This window comes from Mirounga angustirostris, unplaced genomic scaffold (genome assembly GCF_029215605.1).
Source record: "Mirounga angustirostris isolate CCGP_5_RB_7025 unplaced genomic scaffold, mMirAng1.0.hap1 SCAF_3, whole genome shotgun sequence".
In the NCBI taxonomy this organism is placed as follows: Eukaryota; Metazoa; Chordata; class Mammalia; order Carnivora; family Phocidae; genus Mirounga; species Mirounga angustirostris.
In genome coordinates, this window is record NW_026991711.1 from 73,381,357 (window position 1) to 73,391,738 (window position 10,382).

Here is a 10,382-nt window from a genome sequence, read left to right on the forward strand (position 1 = left end):
CAGAGTCTGGGTCTGTAGACCCCTGGGTGTTTCTGAGACCTTTGCAAGGCATGTGTGAGGTCAAAATTACTTTCATAATAGTGTTGAGACATTATTTGCTTTTTATACTGCACTGACATTTCTCTGATGATGCAAAAGCAATAATGGGAAGAACAGCCTAGAGCTTTACCATGAATCAAGGCTGTGGCACTGGTCACTATTGTACTTTTCACCACCATGCACTCTTAGGGTCAAAAAAAAAAAAAAAAAGCCAGTTCACTTAATAATATGCCTGACCAGGGCAGTAAAAATCATTAATTTTATTTGATCTCCATCCCTGAGTACACCTCTTTTTTTTTTTAAAGATTTTATTTATTTATTTGAGAGAGAGAGAATGAGAGAGAGCACATGAGAGGGGGGAGGGTCAGAGGGAGAAGCAGACTCCCCGCCGAGCAGGGAGCCCGATGCGGGACTCGATCCCGGGACTCCAGGATCACGACCTGAGCCGAAGGCAGTCGCTCAACCAACTGAGCCACCCAGGCGCCCAGTACACCTCTTTTTAATAAATTGTCATAAAATGGGAACCATGCAAAAGACACTAATGCTATATGACCAGCACAGTAATTGTCTGGAGGAAAAGCACCTGCTCTGCTGTTTGAGTTGAAAGCCGAACTAACCACCACTCCTTCCCACTGAACACTATTTTTACTTGCAAGAGCAACAGACAAATTACGGCTAGGCGGAGTTGCGTATTTGGCTGACATTTTCCGATAAATGCACTTGACCGGACTACTGCTGCTTCAGGGGAAACAACTGACCATGGTGCCAATGAGAATTTGAGCTTTTGCGGAGAAATTATAATTTTAGGAAACTTGCATCCACCACCGTGAGCCTGACAGTTTCCTACAACTCAGTTTTCTGATTAGATCACTGGCGATACGAACAAATACTTTGTTTTGTATAATTAAATGTGTCAACATTTGGATTATCTGCCTGAGTGAGCCATACTTTCAGATGACTGATACATAATGTTACAAAGCAAGGAATGGGAAAAGATCATTTGAAGCGTAAGACAGACCCATAGATGTTAATGTCCCAGTGTGAAAATGTCACCGATAGCATTTCAGATTTCACACTGCAACTACTCTTTTAAAAAAGCTGCCACTTGTTGAGTGTTGGTGTAGCATCAGGTAGGATTAGCCACAGTTACCTGTAAAAGTTATGAAAATACTCCTCCCTTTTATAGGATACCTCTGTGAGACTGGATTTTCTTCATGTCCTTCAACCAAATGGCGTATGGCAACAGATTCAATGCAGAAGCAAACAGGAGTGTCCAGCCATTTTCGATGGAGCTAGACCTTAAGGATATCACAAAAAGGTAACACAACGCCACATTTCTCACCAAATGGTGCAGCAAAAAAGAAATGCAATGAAAAAAATTTACTTTGGAAAATATGGTTATTTGTCATAAGAAGATGTTATCATGTATGAGGTTTCTATTCTTTTTATTTATTTTTTTTATTTTTTAAAGATTTTATTTATTCATTTGAGACACAGAGATATATATAGAGAGAGAGCATGAGCAGTGGGAGAAGCAGAGGGAGAGGGAGAAGCGGACTCCCCACTGAGCCAGGAGCCCGATGTGGGGCTCGATCCCAGGACCCTGGGATCATGACCTGAGCCGAAGGCAGACGCTTAACCATCTGAGCCACCCAGGCGCCCCCTGGGGTTTCTATTCTTTTTAAATAAATTAATATTCCTAGACATGATTCATTTTAATTTCTAATATGGTAAATATCGATAGACAAAAATTCATATAAACAAAAAGTTCCAATTTGTCCTCATTCATTTTTAAGAGGTAAAGGGGTTCTGAGACCAAAAAGTTTAAAAACACTGTCCTAGTCCCCTACTTCTGCTACTGCCAGGTGTGCTTTGACCCCCTGAGGAGAGCCAGGGATGTCACTGTAAGTTCTGGAAGTCATCTCCATTTGTAGCGAACTTTGACTATTATACAATTAGGGTGAGTCCCAGGTCAAAATAGGCAGGTACCCATAGTAATCTTGCTTCTGCAGAGTTATTCAGGAACATGAACACAGGGGGTTATTTCCATTTTGCTTTGTGAATTCTGAATAAGCCACAGTACAATTTTGCTGACTTGCCTTGAGCTGACGGTCTTCAATTCTTAATGTATCCTGTAATTAAGCTGATTTTGCTTCACTATTACTCTGTCATGTCCTTAGGTTGCCAGTGTAACTGCTTATTAGTCAAACAGGTCAAATTTTGTGGGAAAATCAGATAGGGAACTAGCACTTGGTTGTGCTTATTAAAATTAATCCCGGAAACACTTTAAAAAGAAACCCACAAAAGTTTTCTCAAAACAGTCTTTCTGGATGTCAAATGAAATAGGTGAGCAATTAGGTTTCTGTCCTATGATAGATTCAAATTTTTCTGCTGACCAGCATAGTGTCCTGTCTCAATCTCTGAGCTATTACTCAGGTACTTGGCTGTTCTCTGATGGAATAAGAAGACTCTGCGGTTGAAATATTTTAACTACCGAACTTGCTGACAAAAGACTAAAACATTTTTAGCCATTAGAAAAATTACTCTGGCTAAGGTTTCATTTATGCCAGGAATTATGGAAAAAGGCTTTGTTGGGGGTGGGACTGACAATAACTTTAACCATTATAATGAACCACAATGACATCAAAGTATTTCTGCAAAATAATTGATACAAATGCTTTTAAAGGTTTTAGCACTGGGATTTGTAGCTGAAACATAAAATTACGTGAAGAACCTTTTTCAGACTCAGTTTAATGCTGCTAATTTGCACTCAGCTTTCAAATGTTATGGATACAATTCCATTGCCACCTATTCGAACTAGTTTTCAGGTATCTGTAGTGCTTAAAGCTAGGTTTCGGTGGTATTTGAAAGCTGATTTATGTGCACAAAATTGATAAGATTCAATTTAAATCATTTGCTAGAATTCTACTTAATTGTAGTTGATCTAGGGGAAGATACTGAAACTGAGGAGAGGGGTGTGCTGACTTTTGCACAGTGAATTTCAGAAAACTATAATGTAAGCTTCATAAAGGCAAGGACTTTGTCACTTTAGGCTTACCCCTTTGTATCCAGGGCTTAGCATACAGTATAGTAAAGGCTCAAAAAATATTTGGAAACAGATGGAAATAGAAGGGAGCAACAAGCTGTCCCAACTGAATCAGTGTTAATATGGATAATTTTAATAACATGAATGGAATTTTAAGAAAATGATTATTTACAGTTGCAGGGTCTTATAATAGAATGATTTGATACCTAGGATGCACTTGAAATTGACAATGAATCCAGCTTAGTCTGCTGCCCAGCTGACTCAAGCCATGCTCAGGGCATTTGTTCATTCATTCATGGAGCATACATTCATTGAGCACCTATTATGTGGCAGCATTGACCTAGGGTTAGAGATATAGGGGAATAAAATGGAAAAATCCCTGTGCTCTTGAAGTTTACATTCTAGTGGGAGAAAGATAATGAAGAGTACACTATTTACAGTATTATGTTACAATATATACATTATGACAGATGGAGACAAGTGCGATGGAGAAAAAAAAATCAAGCAGAAAAGAGGAAATGTTATGTATTATGATTCAAAATAGAGTGATTAGAGAAGACCTCACTGAGAAGGGTATTTGAGCAAAGATCTGAAGAAAATGAGGAAGATAGTCATGCAGGTATCTGAAAGAAGAGCATGTCAAGCAAAGAGAATAGCAAGTGCAAAGATCCTGTGGACAAAGAGTGTCAGACATGTTTAAGCAACCTTGGGTTAGGGGTGTTTGATTGAACAGAAGATAACTGAAAGGAGAAACAGACAATTCAAAAAATAATAGTCAGAGACTTCATTACCCCATCTCAGTAATGGGTAGAACAACCAGATAAAATTAGCAAGCATTTAGAACACTTAATACTATCAATCAACTAGACCTAACTGACATCTATAGAATATTTGAATAATAAAAGCAAAATAGACATCTTCTCAAGTGCACATGTAATATTATCCAGGATAGACCATATACTAGACCATAAAACAAGTTTCAAAAATTTAATTGAAATCATACATAGTATGTTCTCAGTCCACAGGGGAACACAAGGAAAATTCTGGAAATCATAATCATGTGGAAATTAAATGACACACTATACGTTACCAATTGGTCAAAGAAGAAATCATAATAGAAATTAGAAGATACTTTGAAATGAATGAAAATGAAATATAACAAAATGTATGAGATACCATGAAAGCAGTGCTTATAGCGAGACTTACAGCTTAAATTCTTTTTTAAAAATATTGCGGTATAATTGAATTGTAACATTATGTGAGTTTCAGGTGTAGGACATAATGATTCAGTATTTGTATATATTGTGAAATGATCGCAAAAAAAAGTCTAGTTAACATCTGTCACCATACATCGTTAAAAAGATTTTGAAACACAGGATACCAAAATGGGAAATTACTATGTATGTAACAAAAAAGTAAACCTTGCTCTAACTGACATTTGACTGGAAACTGGGAAAGAAAGAAACCCTCAAATGCCAGAACCTTCCATTCACTCATGCCTTCCTCAGTAGTATGCACCCCCTTCTCCATTCTCACCCTCTGTACAAACCAGAAATAAGACAACTTACAAAAATTGTGGAGTCCCTTCTTTATAAAATTCTCTGTGGTGTGACATATTTATTCATTAATCTTTTACCAAGCATTTCATTACGTGCCTGTTTGGTACTGAGACCCATTCCTGAGAGGGGGAAAAGTCAGTGTCTTTAGGGAAATTACATATTCTCCAGGGAAACCAATACTAAACTAGTAATTAGGAGATTATTTCACAATAATCTTTATATGTGCCATGAATGACCAGCTGAGACTATGAGAACATCAATAGTGCATGATCCTTATCTGGGACATCAGGGAAGACTTGCTAGAGGAGGTGACATCAAGCTGGAGGAGGAGGTGAGAGAACAGTTTTGGGACACGTGTACTCACATTTTGAATTATTACCTAATTTATATGATTATATCCATACCCATGAGAAGTATACATTTTATCAGAGGCTACAAAACTGTGAATAAATTATTTTCAGTAATACATGGCTTAGGAAATGGACCTACACATTTCTATGGCTAGGTTGATATTTGAGAAGAATTTGCTATATAGATAACAAATGTTGAATTTTTCAGCTTAGTAATATTTTTCCAGCTTGCTATTTGTTTTTTGTGTTGGTATATTTAATAGTTTGTAAAATGTGTACATATTTCTATTTCTTGTGTGGATGTGGATGTGGATTTGATCATGTTTAGACTGAAATACAGAACCACAAATTAAAGGAAATATATTTTCCTGATTAATATCAAGCACACTATACTTCCTTAGGCACTTTTTTTTTAAAAGATTTATTTATTTATTTTAGAGCCAGAGTGAGAGAGCATGGTGGGGAAGGGGCAGAGGGAGAGGGAGAGAGAGAATCTCAAGTAGACTCCCTGCTGAGCACAGAGCCCCATGTGGGGCTCCACGCAGCACTCGACATGGGGCTCAATGTGGGGCCTGACCTCACCCCGAGACCATGACCCTGAGATCATGACCTGAGCTGCTATCAAGAGTCAGACGCTCAACCAACTGCACCACCCATGCTCCCCAATCCTTAGGCACTTTCTACAAAAAGTAGATAAAAAATAAAAATGTTTGATTTTTGGATGAATGTGTAATATGCAAAAGTAACAATCTGAAATCCTAAGCTCAACATAGGTCAGTCAACTCCCTGCCCACTTTTCTTTCCTTTTTTTAAAGTCTTATAGGTTGATGTATTTATATCTGTAGAAAGACCTGGAAACATCCACAGAATTATAGCTTCTCTTCAAGTCTTTTGAATTTGGGGTCAGATGGATTGTTTAGCGTGGTCTTTGTAACTTTTACCTGGGGGTAGCCTGAAGGTTTTGCCAGATTCTCCTTATTGATACCCCCTAGGCCAAATCACACTTACATATGTGCTCTTTTGGCTGCAAGCGCCCAAATCCCAATTTAAATTAGCTTAGACAAAAAAGTCAATTTCATAACAATGGGGGATGTTTGCTCCACGTGTTCTGAGCGTAAGCCTCCTTGTTCTCTCTCATGGCAAACCATCTTTCCACACAGAACAGAGACATGATCACTGAGAGCTCCTGAGCTTCTCAGCTGGCCAACTTGGCCACCTGCAGAGAAACCACCTCAACTCTCTGGGCCCTAAGTCCAAGAGCAGCGGGAAAGCACTCCTTAGGCCACAAGACTCCTAGACCCATCAACTGTGATGGGAGGAGGAGGGCTATGTGTGTGAAGTTGTATGATAACTGTGGCTCCTGAGAGACCAATCTGGGTGGAATGAAGGTGGAGTGTTCTCAGAAGAAGGAAGCAATCCCAGTAAGCAATCACATATGAATCTACTCTGGGATTACTGGGAGTAATAAGCATGAGAGACTAGGAGTAAGTGATGAATGAGGGACTCATGTTGGACATTTTATGCGACATAAAGGGAGAAAAGAAGGTCAGGAGAGTTCCCTGAGAACATAAGGAAACATGAGAAACTTTAGACACCCTGGGACATCATCCAAATGCTGACAAATGTTATGCCTCATTTACTTTCAAATACTCAAGTAAAAAACAGATGAAACAAATGGCAAGATGTTAATATTAAAACGAGGCAATGAATATAGGTGTTCATTATTCTAGTCCTTCTTTTTTTTTTTTTTAGATTTTATTTATTTGTGAGAGAGAGAATGAGAGACAGAGAACATGAGAGGGAGGAGGGTCAGAGGGAGAAGCAGACTCCCCGCTGAGCAGGGAGCCCGATGCGGGACTCGATCCAGGGACTCCAGGATCATGACCTGAGCCGAAGGCAGTCGCTTAACCAACTGAGCCACCCAGGCGCCCTTATTCTAGTCCTTCTGTATATTTGAAAATTTTTCATTAAAAAGAGAAAAATAGACAATCAGATTCCAAAGTGGATCTCAAAAAAGAAATAAGCAGCTCGTGAGGGAAAGACGAGTCAGTAGGTGGAGATATCATAGACTATTGAAACCATTTTTTTAAATTATCAAAATAACGTGTCTGACAATAAGGTAAATAAAAAAAGTAAGTACCCTCCTTAACGCACAAAAAGAAATGAAGTACTGATCCATGCTCCATCATGAACGAACTTCAGAAACTTTACGCTAAGTGAAAGAAGACAGACCCGAAAGGCCCAACATTGTATGATTCCATTCATATGAAATGTCCAGAATAGCTAAATCCATAGAGACAGAAAGCATAAAAAGGATTTTCAGGGGCCACTTAATGAGTACAGGGTTTCCTTTTGGGGTGATGCAGTGCTCTGGAAGTAGACAGTGGTGATACTGGAAGTAGGCACAGTGATGCAACACCGTGAATCACGAAATGCAGCTGAATCCTACATTTAAATAAATATTGTATTCTTAAAAGTTGTTACTCTCTAAATATAAATACTTTATGTTATTATTATATTATTATTATATATTATTTATAACTAATATTGTTATATTCAGTCTAACAGCATTGCCATTCTTGAAATATTTTTTGAAGTATTTTTCAAGAAGATTCTTTTTTTTTAAAGATTTTATTTATTTGACAGAGAGAGACACAGCGAGAGAGGGAACACAAGCAGGGGGAGTGGGAGAGGGAGAAGCAGGCTCCCCACAGAGCAGGGAGCCCGATGCGGAACTCGATCCCAGGACTCTGGGATCATGACCTGAGCTGAAGGCAGTTGCTTAACCAACTGAGACACCCAGGCGCCCATTTTTCAAGAAGATTCTAAGGTATATTTTTATTGTGGTGAAATATGCACAACATAAAATTTACCATTTTAACCATTTGTAGGAGCAGAGTTCAGTAGCATTAAGTACATTTACATTGTTTGTTTTTTTAAAGATTTTATTTATTTATTCATGAGAGACAGAGAGAGAGAGGGAGGCAGAGGGGGAAGCAGGCTCCCCAAGGAGCAGGGAGCCCAGTGTGGGACTTGATCCCAGGATCCCGGGATCATGACCTGAGCCGAAGGCAGACACTTAACCATCTAAGCCACCCAGGCACCCTACATTTACATTGTTGTGCAATCATCACCATCATCCATCTCCAGAACGTTGTCATCCTGCAAAACTGAAACTCTGTCCCCATTGAACAATGATTCCCCATCTCCTCCCTCTCCCCAGCCCCTGACATCCACCACTCTGCTCTCTGTCTCTGTGAATTTAACTCCTTCAGGGACCTGGTACAAAAGGATCAGACAGTATTTGTCCTTTTGTGTCTGGCTTATTTCACTTAGCATGATGTTTTCAAGGTCTATGCCTGCTGCTACATATGCAAGGATTTCAATTCTTTTTATGGCTGAATAATATCCCATTGTATGGATATACCATTTTTGTTTATCCATTCATTAGCAGATGGACATCTGGGTTGCTCCCACCTTTTGGCTCTTGTGAGTATTGTGGCAATTCACACTGGCATGCTAGGATCTGTTCAAGTTCCTGTTTTCAGCTCTTTTGGAATGCCACATAAGAGTGGAACTGCTGGAACATTTGTTAATTCTTTGCTTAACTTTTTGGGGAACCACCAAACTGTTTTCCACAGCAGCTGCATCATTTTACGCTCTCACCAGCAATGTATTTTTATATCCTTACCAACAATCATTTGCCATTTTTTTTCTTGGTATATCCATGCTAAAGGTATAAAATGGTATCTCATTGTGGTTTTGGTTTACATTTCCCTGATGACTGATGATATGGAGGATCTTCCCATGTGTTTATCGGCCACTGATATATCTTAGTTGGAGAAATATCTATTCAAGTCTTTTGTGTATTTTCAATTTGGGTTGTTAGTCTTTTTGTTGTTGTGTGGTAAGTGTTCATATACTCTGGATATATATGATTTGCAAATATTTTCTCCCATTCCACCCATGGGTTGTCCTTTCAACTTTTTTTTTTCTTTAAGGAAATTTATATGTACCCCTACAGCAGAAATGGGGAAATTATAAGTTTGTGCAAAGCATGCTTTTCTGAAATGGATCCCCATTCCATATGCTTTTAAATACTGGCTAACTGCTGCCACATTATTCCTGCATTTTCAAAATCCAGCCAAAATGGATACCTCTGCTACTCTTTTGGCCTTCATAGCTCCTTCCTCTCTTAGGCGAGCTTTCTTATCCAAGTTCAGGCTTGTTAAATACTCGTTTCTTTTCTTTCTTTCTTTTTTTTTTTTTTTTTTTTAAGATTTTGTTTATTTATTTGACAGAGAGAGACACAGAGAGAGAGGGAACAGAAGCAGGGGGAGTGGGAGAGGGAGAAGCAGGCTTCCCGCTGAGCAGGGAGCCCGATGTGGGGCTCGATCCCAGGACCCTGGGATCATGACCTGAGCCGAAGGCAGACGCTTAATGACTGAGCCACCCAGGCACCCCAAGACTCGTTTCTTCTGACAGCCTTCTTGCCCTCAATAACCATCGAGATGCATCCTGCCACTGTCAGGGCCATCATTACATAGCTGATCTTCCCCCAGATCTTGTTGTTGCAGCATCAAGCATCTCGAGCAAGAGAGTCTCTGGGATCTCATCTTCCTTTTTGAAGCGACCTCACCATATCAGGATCTTCCTCTCCCAATGTGTAGGTTTGTGTAATGGCACTCTGCGGCTGTAAGTGTAGGGTGGAGCTTTTAGACTTTCTTGTGGTTTGGTGCAAAATCCATTTATTGTCTTCAAATCAAGATTTCTGGTAAGTCTTAGAGATGAGCAAACATCTCTTTCATATAACCTAAAATAACTTCCCACCGGCCTGTGCAGGCCGTACAGACTCCCCATGGCCGCCTACTCTGCCGACCTGCCAGTGCCTCATGGGTGGTGACAGTGCGGGCATGTTCAATGTCACCAAACACCACCTGTCTTTTCATTTTCTTATTTTTAGATGTACAGAAGTTTAATTTTGATGCAGTCCAATTTATCTATTTTTTCTTTTGTTGCTTGTGCTTTTTTTTTTTTATATCTAAGAAACCATTGCCAAATCCAAGGTCACAAAGATCTGCCTTTATGTTTTCTAAGAGTTGTATAGTTTTAGCTCTTACACTGAGGATTTCAATGCATTTTGTGATAATTTTTTTTAAAGATTTTATTTATTTATTTGACAGAGAGAGACACAGAGAGAGAGGGAACACAAGCAGGGGGAGTGGGAGAGGGAGAAGCAGGCTTCCCACCGAGCAGGGAGCCTGATGCTTGGCTCGATCCCAGTACCCTGGGATCATGACCTGAGCTGAAGGCAGATGCTTAACAACTGAGCCACCCAGGCGCCCCTGTGATAATTTTTGCATATGGTGTAAGGTAAGAGTCCAATTT

The 10,382-nt window shown here is 39.5% G+C and overlaps 1 pseudogene; it reads right to left on the reverse strand.

The window, feature by feature from the left end:
- Window positions 1-9,127: 9,127 nt before the first annotated feature.
- LOC123839186 (protein FAM162A-like) lies at window positions 9,128-9,854 on the reverse strand (annotated as a pseudogene).
- Window positions 9,855-10,382: the final 528 nt, after the last annotated feature.